Source organism: Giraffa tippelskirchi, chromosome 7, assembly GCF_054371585.1.
Source record: "Giraffa tippelskirchi isolate mGirTip1 chromosome 7, T2T-mGirTip1v1.2.pri, whole genome shotgun sequence".
In the NCBI taxonomy this organism is placed as follows: Eukaryota; Metazoa; Chordata; class Mammalia; order Artiodactyla; family Giraffidae; genus Giraffa; species Giraffa tippelskirchi.
In genome coordinates, this window is record NC_137281.1 from 85,663,003 (window position 1) to 85,682,129 (window position 19,127).

The window sequence follows — 19,127 nt, forward strand, 5'->3', positions numbered from 1 at the left end:
ATTTGTGGTTTAAAGTAATACTCTCATATGATAACAGATAAGAAAGTAAAGAGCTGTTATGTCTTTAAATGATTACATTTATACACCTGTTTCTTTTCATCACCTTTTGACATTATCTCTTTCCTGTTCCTTTTCTCACCTTGGTGGATCACAATTTATGCTAGCTGTATTTTTATATTATCAAAGTTCTTTTGTCTTATGATCATAACCAAGTCTTAGTTTGCTCATAGCTTGATTTTTAAAGTGACACCACTGAATAATGTTTGCTTTTATGGTTATATCACTGACAGTCCAAGTAGTCCAATGTATACCTGGGTCATATTTACACTTCTCCAGGAGCTGTCCATTTTGCTCTTCCCAGGATGCCCTTCCCACTAGGCCTCTTGTAATAGCCATCAGCCACGAACTTTTACGTTACTATTCTGTCCCTGTTTCTTAGATCTGTCTTTTTTCCTTAATACAATCTCACTTTACTGGACTACATCCTTAATTTAACTCCCATATACTTTTTCTACACTAACTCTGATAATGTTTTCAGTTTGTCTTTAAACTTGGTTGCTAGATTGGCTAGTCAGGAAACTTCTAGATTGGGATGTTTGTGAAAGATACTGCCTTCTACATTCATGGTTGCTAATAAATTAATACAAGTCTGCTTCCCACTTCTTGATAATTTTTTTTAAAAGTTTCAGCATTTTGTCTTTATCCTTTTGTTCTGAAGAGACATATAAATGTGAATCTTCTGATTCAGTGTGTTGGGCCCTTATTGGACTTTTTAAACTGAAATGCTTGTGTCCTTTTAAAACTTTAAGAAATTAAGTTTTAATATCGCTTTGGTAATTCTCTCCTCCTCTTGGAGTTCCTGTTAGTTGATTGTTAAAAATAGTAAGTGGTGACTTTTCTTAAAAACTAAGATAATATTATGTAAGAATGATTTCAGAGAGGGTGCCTGTAAGAGTGCTGAATCTTCAGCTTTCACAAGGAATGTGGTAATATCTAAAATGGAAAGATAGTAACTATATGAGCTGCTGCTGCTGCTGAGTCGCTTCAGTCGTGTCCGACTCTGTGCGACCCCATAGATGGCAGCCCACCAGGCTCTGCCATCCCTGGGATTCTCCAGGCAAGAATACTGGAGTGGATTGCCATTTCCTTCTCCAGTGCATGAAAGGGAAAAGTGAAAGTGCAGTTGCTCAGTCGGGTCCAACTCTTAGCGACCCCATGGACTGTAGCCTACCAGGCTCCTCCGTCCACGGGATTTTCCAGGCAAGAGTATAAGCATATTATTTAGGATAAATTTAAAAACAATGTTTTAAAAAAATGAAACAGTAGTAGCTGGGGATGTACATGTGTCTCTTTTTCTAAGTGCCTCCACATGGAGAAATAACTACATACAAGATTTCTTAATGAGAACCTACTGTGTAGCACAGAGAACTCTACCCAGTGTGGTGATCTAAATGAGAAGAAAATCCAAAAAAGAAGGGATATGTGTATATGTATGGCTGATTCACTTTGCTGTATAGCAGAAATTGACACAACAGAGTAAAGCAACTATATGGCAATTTGAAAAACCAAAGACTTAACAATGTTCAGTTTGTATGTTTGTATGCCATCTTTAGATAGTTTGAAGATGGCTGTTAGTGTGAGAAGTGACAGTACATTGAAGTCACTCAGATGTTTTGTTTCCGTGTTTGGTGGAACACTTTCAGCATGTGCCACATAGCTATGTGGAATGCTAATACTTTGGGCTTGACCATTGGAGTCCAGAGGTGAGAATATGAGTAGATAACTCAGGGTTGCTAAATAATCTTAATTATTTCTCATAGTTTCAGAGCTATGAAAAAAAGTAAAATAGGAAAATGTGGTTTATATATAATCTTCACTTGTGGTTTAGATTAGCTCCATTATGCCAAGATAGTTTGGAATTGGAGTTACCTGGTTCTTGGCCTTACCTTTTTGATTTTTTTCCCCCCTTGTAATGAGAATTTTTAAGAGCTGTTCTCCAAGCAGCTTTCAGATATACAATATGAAATTAACTGCAGTCATCATATTGTACATTATATTCCTGTGATTTATTTCATTTTTAAAAAACTTTGTTCTGTTATTTTTGGTGTTGATGGGTCTTTGTAACTGTGTGCAAGCTTTCTCTAGTTGGGGTGAGCGGGCTCAGAAGTTGTGGCTCCTGGGCTTAGTTGCTCTGCTGCATGTGGAATCTTCTTGGACCAGGGATTGAATTCATGTCCCCTGCACTGCCAGATGGATTCTTATCCACTGTACCACCAGGGAAGTCCTAGTTTTATCCCTGCTCTTAAGGAAACGGCAGTTAGGAGACTGAGGTCCACCAAAATCTTGCCTGAATGGGGCCTCACATAGTGGTGAAGATTTAAAAGAGTTAAAAGATTTAAAAGATTGTTGGTGGTGACTCAGCTGTTGTTCAGCTAGATGTGAAAGTAGATAGTGCTATTTAAAGTCATGAATTTGTTTTTCTGTTGTAAAAAGGAAGTTTTACATATTGTTTCTACTGATCTTGTAAATAATATCCCTTCCATCACCCAACCCATTTGGTTTGCATTTGAATTTTTACAGAAAAATTTAAGTGATTTATCCACAGTTTAGTATCCTTCCATTTATAGAAACATTTGTCTTATTCTGACTAAACTCTTGACATTCTCTAAAGGTGAAATCTTTGACTCTTCAAATTTGAGATGACATAGAAGTAATTTCCTTCATAAAATGCCTATACAAGGGCAAGTGAAGAAGAGCAAAGTCAAATTTGAAATGTTATTGATGGGTGGTTGTCTGGGTGCATTCAGTAATAAGTTTTGGTACATCAAGATTAAATTTATAGTTCAGATGCATACTTCAGAAAATTTTCAAGTAAAGCATCATGGATCTACAGAATTACAAATAGTTGGTCAAAACTTGTCAGTGTTAAATTTTTAAAAAAGAATATCAAAGGGTAGTGAGTAGAGTATGAACTTCTTGGTGAAATAATCTCCAGGAAGCACTTCAGTGGAAAAATATCTCAAGAACATTACACTCAACATTCCCACCCCACCCTCCCCCCCTTTTTTTTTTACCTTCCTTCTCCTGATAGTTGCTTAGAAGTAAATATTCAAAACTGGAAACTTTGAGGATTAGTGTTTAGTTGTAATTTTTTTTTCTATGCATGTAGTGTTTAAGCCATCTGAGAATTCTGTGATGGTCTTCCTCACCCTCCTAATCCTCTCTGTAATTAGGAAGATGGAGTAGAAAGCCAAAAACTTTATTTCTCAGACTGTTTTGCATTTAGAGTTTTGTAGATATGAAATAGTTGCTGCCAATTATTTAATAGATGCGATTGTGTGTGAGGTTTGAAGGAAGTTCATCTTTCTTCCCTTTTCTGCCCCCCATCCCTCCCTGCTGCTTTTTTCCGGGTTGTGAAAATGTGAGATTTTTCTGCAGTAGCAGAAATGCAGCATTGCATTATCCATTCTTCACCTTTCTATGTTATCAACAGGCATTTGTAGCAAAGGCAGCAGGTAGGCTCTTGTGTACATCACCTTGTTTCATGGTTATCTAGAGGCAGTTGTTGGCAGTGTCAGTGGTGACTCTCTGATCCCTTGGATCACAGTTAGCTGCCATTCTTGAATTTAGTGGCTCTGTTGGTAGCTCAGTCAATAAAGAATCTGCCTGCAATGCTGGAGACCTGGCTTCAATCCCTGGGTTAGGAAGATCTCCTGGAGAAGGGCACGGCAAACCACTCCAGTATTCTTGCTTTGGGAGTCTCATGGACTTAGGAGCCTGATGGGCTACAGTCTGTCCCAAAGAGTCGGACGATACTGTAGCAGCTGAGCACACACATGCACGTTGGTGGCTCAAGGGGAGAGAGTCCCTGGTGCTTCAGTTGTCTGGTGTTCTGGTGTCATTCTTGTAGACAGTCGTAGCCTTACAGCCCCATTCTTCCAGTCCTTGCAACTGTTAAGTACCCAATTGCTCATATTAACTCTCCTTTTCCTCAAAATATCTAGTGCTTTCTCTTCCTGACACCTAATCCTGATTGATCAAAGTCAAGAGTATCTTTTGGTGACAGGATCCTACTCTTTAATTTTGTATATGGTACAGTGTGAACTTTTGATACCTAGAGAATTTATTGTATATCATTAACTGTTAATTATATTGCAGTCTTTTAGTGACTCTTAGTATAAAGTTCTCAGCATTCTTATATGCTTTTAAAGGGAAGACGTTTATACCTGAATTATACATGATAATTTCTTAGAAGGAAATCAGGTATTTAATTAAATCTGAGAGTTTGGAAATGAAACTTTTTACAGTTAGTGTGACCAGCTCAGAATGTTGCTTCCTTATATAGTTTGTATCAGTGCTTCTCAAATTTTAATATGCATACAAGTTAGTAGATGTGGATTGGGATTTAGGATTCTGCATTCCTAACTAACTCTTGGGTGATTATGATTTTGTGGGACGCATTTTTGAAGTGTTGGGTAGGCCAAAAAATTTGGATTGGTTCTTAACCAGAACGAACTTTTTGGCCAACCCAGTAGTAAGGCCTATACTGCTGTAAATTAAGGACCATTTTACATTTCTATTCATATGATAAAGTAGAAACAAATCTTTTCATCCTACTCCCAAACCAGTCCCTGGGGATATAATTCTCAGGGACAGTTTTCTAAACTTTAAAATTGCACATTCAATATGTCATAGAAATTTACTTTAAAAAAACACACAAAAATGGAATATTGTGCATTGCTCAGGAACTTGCCTTTTTCGGTCAGTGGATCTCAGTAATTTCCTTCCATTTCAGTGTTCACAGGTCTATTTTGTTTTTTAAATTGCTGCATAATATTTTAAGTATGGATATAGCATAATTTATAGGCAGTCTTTTGGGAGAATGTAGGTTATCTTTGCTTTATTGCTTTTACAAATAACGTGCATATGTACTTTCTTATTACCCTTTTACACTTGAAGATTTCTTTTGGGTAGGTTCCTAAAAGTGAAATTTCTAGGTGCATTTTAAGTTTTGATCAGTTCTGCTAAACTGTTGTCACAAAGGTTTTAAGAGAGTTGTCATCTCACTAACATGTTGTGGGCTGTTTCCCCACACCTTTGTTTCCAAATATTAATATTTTTTAAGATCTTGGCCATTGTGCTAGATTAAAAACAGTCTGTACCTATATTAAGGAGATTGAATATTTCCTTTTCGGCCAGGTGTATTCTTTGAATTCATAAACTGTCCATTTTTGTTGGATTATTTGTCTGTTATGGACATACATGTTTGTTTACCTTTTATTGTAGGTGTTGCAAATATTTCTGTACAGAAGTTTTTGTACTTTATGGCTTTTGGGTTTCTAATATTGCTTTAAAATGCACATTTAATAGCCTGTAAAAATAAATAGGCAGTAGCTGTCTTAAGGAGGTCTGACTGATTGTGACTCCATGGACTGTACCCTACCAGGCTTCTCCGTCCTTGGAATTTTTCAGTCAAGAGTACTGGAGTGGGTTGCCATTTCCTTCTCCAGGGGATCTTCCCGACCCAGGGATTGAACCCAGGTCTCCTGCATCGCGGGTAGACGCTTCACCGTTTCAGTCACCAGGGAAACCCTCTTAAGGAGATCAGATTAAGCTGAATAGAAACATAGAAGCATGAGCCCATTCTTGTGTAGGAAAATTGTCAAACTGAGTTTTGAAATGGAATCTACAACCTATTCTATTTCAGATCAAATTTTGAGTTAAAGCTAGCCTTTGTGGGGTCTTTTCTATGTATGATCATTGGGTTATTTTTTTTATTTATTTTTTTGCTGTTTTATCTTAGACTACTGTTTTATATTATAAAACTCATTCATCTAATCTTTAGCTTTCCCCTAAAATAAGGATTATTTATTGGGACTTTTCAAAAATAGTTGCTTCTCCATAGTACTAATCCTAGGAACGTCATTCAATAGCTTGATTGATCTGCCTGGAGATTCTGTCATACTCTAGAGTGTGGGCATGTCTGCATATATGCATACATCTAGAACTGTGGTTCTCCACCTTGGCTGCATGTTCGAATGCCAGGAAGCTTTCAGTAAGTGGTGATGCCAAGATTTTTCCCTTGTGCACCCAGTCCCCTCCTCTACCTCTCCTCCCTTACTTTGCTTCTGATGTATTTAGCCTTGGATGTGGCTTGCACATCAGTTTTTTAAAGTGCTTCATATGATTCTAATGGGCTACCATAGTTGAGGACCATTGATCAAAGGATAGAGGATGATAGTGCATAAAGTCAGCTGGGACAGTTGTCATATTGAGACTCACTTTTTAAAAATGCAAAAATGGAACTTTGGACATACTTTCAAAGCAAGTGCTGCTGCTGTAACCCTAGAATGTAATTTTCTTCAAATTACTAAAACACTAAGCCACTGTGTTCATATGGGAGTTCTACACATACGCTTCACTTTTTCAGAGCCCCTATAGTGGGAAACTGTTCAGAACATTAGTTCCCAATTCTGGCTGCATATTACTATTGTCTGGGGGAACTGTAGGTTAAAAGTTGGATGAAAAATACACGAATCCATGTCCCATTCCAGACAGTTGAAACCACATTGCTGGTGCTGAAGTCATGTATTGATATTTTTACATTTCCAAAGGAGATCCTAATATGTAGCCAGAATGGGGAAACCATTGTTTTAGAGCTTATAACTAGAGATCGTGTGAAATTTCAGATTGCCTTATTTTCCTAAGGTTAAGTGTGTTGCTGCAAGTTTTAGTTTTCTAATTATGGTGATTTTGCTCATTAACTGATTTTGTTTGGCTTGTTTGTATCTTCTTCCTTTTCTTTTTTTTTTAAAAAAGAACACCAATAAGAACAGGATGAAGAGCTCTTTATGTCATCCAAGAGCTTGAATTGACTAAAATAATGGTTTTATGAATTTTGCTGGTGGTAGCCACCATACATAGGTGGATTTCTTTGACCAGGCCCCAGCCTAAAGCAGTTAAATCAGAATCTTTGAGGGTTGTGCTCTAAGGATAAATTTTTATAAACTTCTCCTAATATTCAGGTCTTATTAACTTACTTTATCTTTGGTCAGTTTTATTTTTCTCTACCCTCATCTGTACAATGTAAATAATGCTTGCCTTGCATAAAATATTAATGTTAGGATTAAATGAAATAATTATTTAATGTATATAAAGTGCCTGGCCCTAAGTAATTTCACATCTGTGTTCTTCTGTTTAAGATTGCCCTTTTAATGCTCACTGTACTTTTTTATTTTATAAAGCACCTTATCCTTTTTTTTTTTTGGCTGTGTGTGCTGCAGCATGTGGGATCTTAGTTCCCCAACCAGGGATTGAACTTGTGCCCCCTGCAGTTGAAATGAGGAATTTTAACAACTGGACCCTTAAAGAAGCCCCACTCACCGTAAATGCAATTTTTTAAAGTCCCACTTTTTTAAAATACGTTTTTTTTTGTAAAAATTTTTTGTAAAGGTTACACTCCATTTACTGTTACTACAAAATACTGGCTATATTCCCTATGTTGTACAATACATCCTTGTAGCCTGTCTTAGACCCAATAGTTTGTGCCTCCCACTGTCTTACCCCTATGTCCCCCCACCCCGCCCAACCACTAGTTTGCTCTCTGTATCTGTGAGTCTGCTGCTTTTTTGTTACGTTCAGTCATTTGTTGTATATTTTACATTCCACATGTACGTGAATTCACACAGTATTTGTCTTTGTCTTTGACTTTCCTCTCTTAGGGATAGTGACCTCCATTGAGTTAGACAAGGCTGTGGTCCATGTGATTAGATTGGTTAGTTTTCTGTGATTGTGGTTTCAGTCTGCCCTCTGATGCCCTCTCTCAGTGCCTACCATCTTAGTGGGATTTCTCTTACCTTGGATGTGTGGTATCTCTTCACAGCTGCTCCAGCAAATCGCAGCCACTGCTCCTTACCTTGCACATGGGGTATCTCCTCATGGCTGCTGCTCAGGACCTTGGACGTGGGATAGCTCCTCTCAGCTACTGCTCCTGACCTTGGAACAAGTAGGGCCACCCAAGATGGACGGGTCACGGTGGAGCGTTCTGACAAAATGTGGTCCACTGGAGAAGGGAATGGCAAACCAGTATTCTTGCCTTGAGAACCCCATGAACTGTATGAAAAGGCAAAAAGATAAGACACTGAAAGATGAACTCCCCAGGTTGGTAGGTGCCCAATATGCTACTGGAGATCAGTGGAAAAAAAACTCCAGAAAGAATGAAGAGATGGAGCCAAAGCAAAAACAACACCAGGTTGTGGATGTGACTGGTGATAGAAGCAAGGTCCGATGCTGTAAAGAGCAATATTGCATAGGAACCTGGAATATTAGGTCCGTGAATCAAGGCAAATTGGAAGTGGTCACATGGGATGGCAAGAGTGAACATTGACATTTTAGGAATCAGCAAACTAAGATGGACTGGAATGGGTGAATTTAACTCAGATGACCATTGTATCTACTACCATGGGCAGGAATCCCTTAGAAGAAATGGAGTAGCCATTATTGTCAACAAAAGAGTCCACAGTGCAGTACTTGGATGCAGTCTCAAAAACCACAGAATAATCTCCGTTCGTTTCCAAGACAAACCAGTCAATATCACGGTAATCCAGGTCTATGCCCCGACCAGTAATGCTGAAGAAGATGAGGTTGAACGGTTCTATGAAGACCTATAAGACCTTTTAGAACTAACACCCAAAAAAGATGTCCTTTTCATTATAGGGGACTGGAATGCAAAAGCAGGAAGTCAACAAATACCTGTAGTAACAGACAAATTTGGCCTTGGAGTACAGAATGAAGCAGGGCAAAGGCTAATAGAGTTTTGCCAAGAGAACGCACTGGTCATAGCAAACACCCTCTTCCAACAACACAAGAGATGACTCTACACATGGACATCACCAGATGGCCAACACCGAAATCAGATTGATTATATTCTTTGCAGCCAAAGATGGAGAAGCTCTATACAGTCAGCAAAAACAAGACTGGGAGCTGACTGTGGCTCAGATCATGAATTCCTTATTGCCAAATTCAGACTGAAATTGAAGAAAGTTGGGGAAACCACTAGCCCATTCAGGTATGACCTAAATCAAGTCCCTTATGATTATACAGTGGGAGTGAGAAATAGATTTAAGGGACTAGATCTGATAGATACACGAACTATGAGTGGAGGTTCGTGACATGGTACAGGAGACAGGGATCAAAACCATACCCATGGAAAAGAAATGCAAAAAGGCAAAATGGCTGTCTGAGAAGGCCTTACAAATAGCTGTGAAAAGAAGAGAAGCGAAAAGCAAAGAAGAAAAGGAAAGATATTCCCGTTTGAATGCAGAGTTCCAAAGAATAGCCAGGAGAGATAAGAAAGGCTTCCTCGGTGATCAGTGCAAAGAAATAGAGGAAAACAATAGAATAGGAAAGACCAAGATCTCTTCAAGAAAATTAGAGATGCCAAGGGAATATTTCATGCGAAGATGGGCTCAATAAAGGACAGAACTGGTATGGACCTAAAGGAAGCAGAAGATATTAAGAAGAGGTGGCAAGAATACACAGAAGAACTGTAAAAAACAGATCTTCATGACCCAGATAATCACGATGGTGTGATCACTCACCTAAAGCCAGACATCCTGGAATGTGAAGTCAAGTGGGCCTTAGAAAGCATCACTACGAACAAAGCTAGTAGAGGTGATGAAATTCCAGTTAAGCTATTTCAAATCCTGAAAGATGATGCTGTGAAAGTGCTGCACTCGATATGTCAGCAAATCTGGAAAACTCAGCAGTGGCCACAGGACTGGAAAAGGTCAGGTTTCATTCCAACACCAAAGAAAGGCAATGCCAAAGAATGCTCAAACTACCACACAGTTGCACTCATCTCACATGCTAGTCAAGTAATGCTCAAAATTCTCCAAGCCAGGCTTCAACAATAGATGAACCATAAACTTCCAGATGTTCAAGCTGGTTTTAGAAAAGGCAGAGGAACCAGAGATCAAATTGCCAGCATCCACTGAATCATCAAAAGAATTCCAGAAAAATATCTGTTTCTGCTGTATTGACTATGCCAAAGCTTTTGACTGTGTGGATCACAATAGATTGTTGAAAATTCTTCAAGAGATGGGAATACCAGACCACCTGACCTGCCTCTTGAGAAATCTATATGCAGGTCAGGAAGCAACAGTTAGAACTGGACATGGAACAACAGACTGGTTCCAAATAGGAAAAGGAATACATTAAGGCTGTATATTGTCACCCTGCTTATTTAACTTATATCCAGAGTACATCATGAGAACCTCTGGGCTGGAAGAAGCACAAGCTGGAATCAAGATTGCCGGGAGAAATGTCAATAACCTCAGATACGCAGATGACACCACCCTTATGGCAGAAAGCGAAGAAGAACTAAAGAGCCTCTTGATGAAAGTGAGAGAGGAGAGTGAAAAAGTTGGTTTAAAGCTCAACATTCAGAAAACTAAGATCATGGCATCTGGTTCCATCACTTCATGGGAAATAGATGGGGAAACAGTGGCTGACTTTATTTTTTGGGCTCCAAAATCACTGCAGATGGCGATTGCAGCTATGAAATTAAAAGACGTTTGTTTCTTGGAAGAAAAGTTATGACCAACCTAGACAACATATTAAAAAGCAGAGACATTACTTTGCCAACAAAGGTCTGTCTCGTCAAGGCTAAGGTTTTTCCAGTAGTCACGTATAGATGTGAGAGTTGGACTGTAAAGAAAGCTGAGTGCAGAAGAATTGATGCTTTTGAACTGTGGTGTTGGAGAAGACTCTTGGGAGTCCCTTGGACTGCAAGGAGATCCAACCAGTCCATCCTAAAGGAAATCAGTCCTGAATATTCATTGGAAGGACTGATGCTGACTCTGAAACTCCAATACTTTGGCCACCTGATGTGAAGAGCTGACTCATTGGAAAAGACCCTGATGCTAGGAAAGATTGAAAGCAGTAGGAGAAGGGGACGACAGAGGATGAGATGGCTGGATGGCATCACCGACTTGATGGACATGAGCTTGGGTAAACTCCCGGAGTTGGTGTTGGACAGGAAGTCCTGGCGTGCTGCAGTCCATGGGATTGCAAAGAATTGGACACGACTGAGCGACTGAACTGAACTGAGTGACCTCCAAATCTATCCACATTGCTGCAAATGTCAAAAATTCATTCCTTTTCTGCCTGCATAATATTCCATTGCGCGTATATACACCACATCTTTATCCATTTTTCTGTTAACGGATGCTTAGGTTGCTTCCATATCTTGCCAATTTCACGTACTGCTACTGTGAACATTGCAGTGCATGTATGCTTTTGAATTAGTGGGTATAAAAGTACCCAGGAGTGTGATTGCTGGGTTGTAAGTTATCACTGTACTTTCAACAGTCAGAATTCCGTTATAGGTGCTCCAGCGCAAGTTAATTACTTTTATAATTTATATTTCGATTTACACGCCCTAAATTGTACTTTCCAGTTCAGTCTCTCAGTCCTGTCCGACTCTTTGGGACCCCATGGATTGTAGCAGTCCCAGCATCCCTAACCATCAGCTTGCTTAAACTCATGTCCATCGAGTCAGTGATGCCATCCACCCTTCTCATCTGCTGTCATTCCCTTCTCCTCCTGCCCTCAATCTTTTCCAATGAGTCAGTTCTTCATATCAGGTGGCCAAAGTATTGGAGCTTCAGCTTCAGTCCTTCCAATGAATATTGAGGGCTGATTTCCTTTAGGATTGACTGGTTTGATCTCCTTGCTGTCCAAGGGACTCTCAAGGGTCTTCTCTAACACCGCAGTTCAAAAGCATCAATTCTTAGGCACTCAGCTTTCTTTATGGTCCAACTCTCACATCCGTACGTGACTACCGGAAAAACCATAGCTTTGCCTAGAGGGAAATTTGTTGGTAAAGTAGTGTCTCTGCTTTTTAATATGCTGTCCAGGTTGGTCATAGCTTTTCTTCCAAGGAGGAAGTGGCTTTTAATTTCATGGCTGCAGTCACCATCTGCAGTAATTTTGGAGCCCAAGAAAATAAAGTCTGTTACAGTTTCCTCTGTTTCCCCATCTGTTTGCCAGAAAGCAATGGGACCAGATGCCATGGTCTTAGTTTTTTTGAATGTTGAGTTTTAAACCAGCTTTTTCACTCTCATCTTTCACTTTCAGCAAGAGGCTCTTCAGTTTCTCTTGGCTTTCTGCCATAAGGGTGGTATCTGAGGTTATTGATATATGACAATATACATCCTTGATGTACTCCTTTCCCAGTTTGGAACCAGTCCATTGTTTCATGTTTGGTTCTAACTGTTGCTTCTTGAGCTGCACACAGATTTCTCAGGAGGCAGGTAGGGTGGTCTGGTATTCCCATCTCTTGAAGAAATTTCCATAGTTTGTTGTGATCCACACAGTCAGAGGCTTTAGCGTAGTCACCGTTAGGTTCCATGAGTTTTGACACATGCCTAGAGAATATAAATTCCTTCTCAGGCAGCTTACAGAACAATTTCATTATCACCCTCTAAAAGGCTCCTCTTATACCCTGTTTGTTCAAATCCTACCAGCCCCCAACCCCTAGCAACTAGAAGATTTGTATACCATCCCTGTATTTTGCCTTTTCTACCTTGTCATAAAAATGAAATCTTGCAATAACGTGTAGCCATTTGAGTGTAGCTTCTTTCACTTAGAATTTGCATTTGAGATTCATATGTACTGTTGTAACAATAGTTCTTTGTTGGTGAGTAGTATTCCATCCAGTGGATGTACCACCATTTGTGTATACATTCCCTAGTTGCAAAACGTTTAGGTTCTCAGTTTTTACTAGTTATCAATAAAGCTGTTTTATATATATGTGTGTATGTGTGTGTGTGTGTGTGTTTGTATGTATGTATATATATATATATATATATATGTATGTATCTGGAGGAGGAAATGGCAGCCCACTCCAATACTTTCCTGGAAAATCCCATGGACAGAGGGGCCTTGCAGGCTATAGTCTGTGGGTTGCATAGGGTTGGACACGACTGTGCGACTGACACACACACACAAACATCTTCATACAGGTTTTTGGGTGAACATAAGTTTTCGTTTCACTTGGGTAAATTCCTAATAGTCAGATTTTGGGGTTAAATATTATGTTTAGCTTTAAAAGAAACTGAAACTTTTCCTGGTTGGCTGTATTTTTGGCTTTGCTGGGTCTTAGTTGCAGCCTGTAGGATTTTCTAGTTCCTTCATCAGGGATTGGACCTGGGTCCCCTGCGTTTGCAGTGCAGAGTCTTAGCCACTGGACCACCAGAGAAGTCCCATGTTTAGTCCTTGCTTGCATTTGGTTCATGTTTAGTACAGCTTTTGGTTTCATTTATTTTCTCATTTTTCTGTCTTCAGTTTTATTGAATTCTGCTGCTTGGGTTAGGTATAGTTTGCGCTTTAAAAAAAAATTGTTATCTTTCTTTTTTTTTTTTTACGTCAGTAATGTTTTATTACACAGGATTTTAGGTCCACGTGCTCTGGAACATGCTACTGCTGCTGCTAAGTCGCTTCAGTTGTGTCCGACTCTGTGCGACCCCATAGACAGCAGCCCACCAGGCTCCGCCGTCCCTGGGATTCTCCAGGCAAGAATACTGGAGTGGGTTGCCAGTTCCTTCTCCAGTGCATGAAAGGGAAAAGTGAAAGTGAAGTTGCTCAGTTGTGTCCGACTCTTAGCGACCCCATGGTCTGTAGCCTACCAGGCTCCTCCATCCATGGGATTTTCCAGGCAAGAGTACTGGAGTGGGGTGCCATTGCCTTCTCCGCTCTGGAACATAGATGAACGTAATAAGGGTAACCTTAGGAAACTGAAATTTCTTGGCACATCTAGGGAGGAAGTATACAAGCATAACTGTGGTAGCAATTTTCTGATATGCTACTATATGGCTGTTTTTAGATAGATTTCCTTCTAAACATCAAACCTTCAGGAGGTAATAGCTTTAATTATGATAGCTTGCTGCTGCTGCTGCTAAGTCACTTCAGTCGTGTCCGACTCTGCAACCCCATAGACGGCAGCCCACCAGGCTCCGCCGTCCCTGGGATTCTCCAGGCAAGAACACTGGAGTGGGTTGCCATTTCCTTCTCCATATCTTTCTTCATTTCTTGTGTAAGCATTTAACACAGTGAATTTCTTCCTAAACAGCATTAGCTACATTTCACAAATTTTGATGTTTTGCATTTTTGTATTCCTCAGTTCAAGATGTTTTCTTATTTTCTTCAAGACTTCCTCATTGACCCTTGGATTACTTAATAGAAGATGGTTTATTTTCTGAATCGTCTATTCAGTGGATTACTGAGAGAGGAGTTTTGAAATCTAAGTATAATTGTGGATTTGTCGGTTTTTCTTTCATTTCTGTCAGTTTTTGCTTCATTTTTTATGGGACTTTATTGTTAGGTGCATGTTTTCTTGGTAATTTGACCTTTCCACTGTGAAATTTCTCTTTATTACTGGTAAATTTTCTTGTTTTGAAGTTTACTTTGTCTGAGAAAAACAGCTGCTGCAGCTTTTGCTTGATTTGTGTTTTGCATAATACATCTTTTATAAAATTTTTTACTTTTAGTCTCTATATCATTATATTGGGAAATGGGTTGTTATATAAACAATATATAGTTTTGCCTTAAAAAAAAACTAAGCTCTCCGTCTCTTGTCTTTTATTTTCATTTAGCAGCACAAAGATTTCTTTTTTTAATTAAAGCATAATTGGCATGACATCAGTTTCAGGTATATAACATAATAATTTGGTATTTGTATAGTTACCTCTGTCTTTTAAGTGGTTTTTTGTTGTTGTTGTTTTCCCCACTTTTAACATTTAATGTATTTATTGATGTTGAATTTTGATGTTTTAAATTATCTTTCTCTTTGGTCCTCCTTTTCTGCTTTTTTTGGATTGAAATTTCAAAAATATTCGACTTTATATATGTATCGGTGCTTTTATGTTTCTCTTTTTAAGTGGTTGCTCTAGGCGTTGTATATAAATATTTCACTTCTCGGTCTACTTAGAGTTAATATTTTCCTACTCCCAAGTGAAACATAGAAACCTTATAGCTATACAGATGACGTTTGTATCTGTCCCTTTGTATTGTAGTTGTCTTATGTGTTACATTGATACACATTTAATCTTTCCCGTCACCGTAACGTGTTATAATTTCTGGTTTCAGCAGTTTTGTATATTTTCAGAAACATAAGAGGAGAAAAATAGACTATGATATTTACTCATTTACCATTTCTGTTGCTCTTCCTTCTTTCCTGAAATTCTAGGTTACCCTCTGCTGCCATTCCCTTTCTATTTGGAGAGGTTCTTTAGCAGTTAGTTCCTTGAGAGCAGGTCTGCTGGCAATGAGTTCTCTTCATTTTCTTCTGAGAATATCCTTTGCTTCAATCCTGAACTATACTTTCATTGAATATAGAATTTTAGGCTGGTAGCTTTTGATATTATCCCACAGGGCCCCAAAACTTCATACACACATAGTCACTCACTCACTCACTCACTCATTCATTCTTGTTATTGACATATCTTTGAGTTCACTGACTCCTCTGTCATCTCCTCTCTGCTGTTGAGCCCATCCAAAGATCTTAGAGTTTTTTAGTCCTAAAATTTTCCATTTGGTTCTTTTTTTTAAAAATAATTTGAGCTTCTGTCCTAAGAATTTCTTTCATTCATTTTAAGGTGTTCACCTTTACCTAATGTGTCATGTTTTTAACAGCTGCTTCAAAAGTCTTTTGATAATTCTGATATCTGGGTCATCTTGGGGTCAGACTCAGGTAATTGTCTTCTTCCTTGATAGTTGATCAGATTTTTGTTACTGTTCTTACTTTGTTTCTGGTAGTTCTGTATTCTCTTCTGGATGTGTAGTATGTTGTGTGAGATTCCATCATCTGTTCAGCTTTCTAAATCTTTGCTATGTTCACTTTGCCCCTCCCATTCCCACTAGGTTGATCTAGGATTTGGGCAGCGGTTTATATCATAGCTCTGTTCTGGAAGCTTCTCCTATTCTTCTTTGGCTGTTCCACACATGTATTGCTTGCATGTGAGCCCAGGATTTGGTTCATCATAGAATTAGGAATCTGCTTCCTTATCTCTCTCCTTTCAGTGATATCTCTGTTTCCCACAGGCCCTTTTCTTCATTCCTCTAGCTGAATGTATGGAGTTCTCTGTTTTAGTTTTATGCCTGTCATGCCTTGAGGTGAAGTGGCAAGAGAAAAAAAGTAAATAATGGGATTCTCTAACATGTTTTACAACAGAGTTCTTCCTTGTTCTTCTGTTCAGAGCGGTGGATTTTCCCTGGTAGTTTTCTGTGGTCTGCAGTAGTGTAGTTTCATGGCTGGGACTGGTCTTAGGCCAAGGCTGGGAGAAATAATAAAGGAAAATGAAAAGTATTCTCTCTGACTTCTCCAGGGGCATTTGCCCTAGTCCTCTGACCAAGAAGGTGCGCTTGTCTCAGTTTTTGCCGATCATACCTATTACACAATTATGCCTATTTGGCCCACCCTTGTGTCCAAGCCAGGAAATAAAGGAGATAAAACAAACAGGATACTCATTACCATCTTATTTGTTGTTCTTCGCTGTTCTCCCCATCTACCTGCTGTTGTTCAATTGTTAGAGGACTCTTGTTAGTTGTATTTTGTGCCGAGTTTTTAGTTGTAATTGGTGGGAGGGAGATGCCAGGACCAAAAGTTAGATTGTTCTGTTTTTAAATAAAAATAAACATTATTAATGTGTAAGTTTTATTTGACTAAAGGTACCTATTTTTAAGTGTATAGTTTGAGTTTTGATAAAGATTTTCCCTCATATAACCAACCATCACATTTTTCAGTTCCTCAAATGCCCTTGAGCCTTTTAGCTTTCTGTCATCCCCTCCTCATCCTGCCTTGAATTGTGGAGGATATAAAAGATATTTAAACATATGTAAGTAAGATCTTTAATATTCCTTTGGATTCTCCTACGTGGAATAAAGGAAGGAATATTAGATCCAGATTGTCCTAGGCTAGAATTTCCAACTATTGCACTTAATTAGAGGTATGATATTGGGTAGTTTTTGTATTCTCCTGGAGCCTAGTCATGGTTCTCTCATATCTAAAATGGGAAGTAAGAGTATTTACCTTACAGAGTGCTCTCAGCGTTAAATGAGGCATAAAATACTTTGTTGTGCACGTGTGCTTGGTCTTTTAAGTCATGTCCGACTGTTTCAACCCTATGGACAGTAGCCCACCAGGCTCCTCTTTCCATGGGATTTTCTAGGCAAGAATACTGGGATGGGTTGCCGTTTCCTCTCCAGGGGTTCTTCCCTACCCAGGGATTGAACCCACATCTCTTATGTCCCCATGTCTCCTGCATTGGCATGCAGGTTCTTTACCACTGGCACCACCTGGGAAGTTCTTACACAGGGTCCAGAATACAGTAGATGTACAATAAACGTTATTTTTCCATCACCTTTCCTTACATTCAGTGCACATAAATGACTTGAGCCAGCTGCACTGAGATAGTGACCCAAATATATTTATTTAGTATTGTGAAATATTCTCTGCCCTGAAATGTAGATCACTGTCAGAATATAGCTATTTTGGCGTTATCATGTGGTTTAGCCAAATTTTCCAGTAGTATCCTTCTGGGAAAAATTTTCTGGCATGTACCTCCAGTAAAGTATGTACATTATTATTTTTTAAGTCTTTATTGAATTTGTTACAGTATTGCTTCTGTTTTATGTTTTGGTTTTTTGGCCAAGAGGCTTGTGGGATCTTAGGTCCCTGACCAGGGATCGAACCTGCATCCACTGCATTGGAAAGCACAGTCTTAACTGCAGGACTGCCAGGGAATTCCCTGTGTTTTGGTTTTTTGGCCCTGAGGCCTGTGGTATCTTAGCTCCCCAACCGGGAATTGAACTTGCCACCCCAGCATTGGAAGGTTAAGTCTTAACCACTGGACTGCCAGGGAGGTCCCTGTGTACGTTACTAAACAAGCACATTACACGTACACAGAAATTTTTGAACGGCCAAAACCAGAAGGATTGTCATGTTTTCTTCATCCTGGGGGACCACTGGTCTAATGTTCTGAATCCCTTTGGCAACAAGCACATTTGGGGATGGAACCTAGGAATCTGTTTTTTAACAGAACATTCCATAGTTATTTTTGAAGAATCAATAAAACAGGTTTGGAAGCTCTAGACGAAACCTGTTTTTGATGTGGGATCTCAGACACAGAAAAGGGCACTTAGCAACGTTAGGTCAAAGAGGGCATTTCCCCAACTCTCCCATTTTTCTCTTTGCAAGTTGAGACTTAACAGCTCCTGAAAAATTTGCCCCAGTGGCAGAGAATGTATAGTGTGTTGGATGTCCCAAAGTTGTAGTTGCAAAATCCCAACGAGTACTACTAAATTTCCCCAATTGATGGGATTATTGCCCTTATTTTAAATGTGATTGAATAGCTATTTCAGTTTTAGGCAAGTGAAAGTTGCTCAGTCCTGTCCCATTCTGTGACCCTATGGACTATACAGTCCATGGAATTCTCCAGGCCAGAATACTGGAGTGGGTAGCCATTCCCTTCTCCAGGGGATCTTCCCAACCCAGGGATCCAACCCAGGTCTCCCGCATTGCAGACGGATTCTTTGCCAGCTGAGTCACAAAGGAAGCCCACAATCCTATTGTAAAAGAGCTGGATATGTGATAATTTCTGTATTCTGTACAAATATTATAATTTAGGGTGAGCTAATAGATTTCTTTTCACCTGTTCTGATAGACTGACAGTGTTTTTCTCAAATAGTATGTTGAAGGAAGATTCTTAAGGAAGTCTGGGTCTAAGAAGTTCGGAATACCTAGATGGATTAGCAAAATGTTCCTGGAGCAGAGGGTTGGGACTTACCATATCTGCATCTTTGGCTTTTTTGCCAAAGGTGAGTCGGACACAACCTAGCAACTAAACAACAGCAGCAGTGTGGATGTCTGTGAATTTTTGTGACAAATGGTATTACTAAGAATAATTGATAGGAATTTCTTTCATGACATTTTTATACAGGATTGCTTTTAAACTAAATCGGTAGATGTGTGTTATTAGTTCAGCCGTGTCCGACTCTTTGCATCCCTGTGGACTGCAGCTCGCCATGCTTCTCTGTTCATGTAATTCTCCAGGCAAGAATACTGAAGT

General features: G+C 39.2%; 1 protein-coding gene across 1 annotated transcript in view; it reads left to right on the top strand.

Moving 5' to 3' along the window:
• The window catches only part of ARIH1 (ariadne RBR E3 ubiquitin protein ligase 1), a 105,601-nt gene that overhangs the window by 31,463 nt on the left and 55,011 nt on the right, over nucleotides 1–19,127 (top strand). The gene's annotated exons all lie outside the window — the stretch shown is intronic.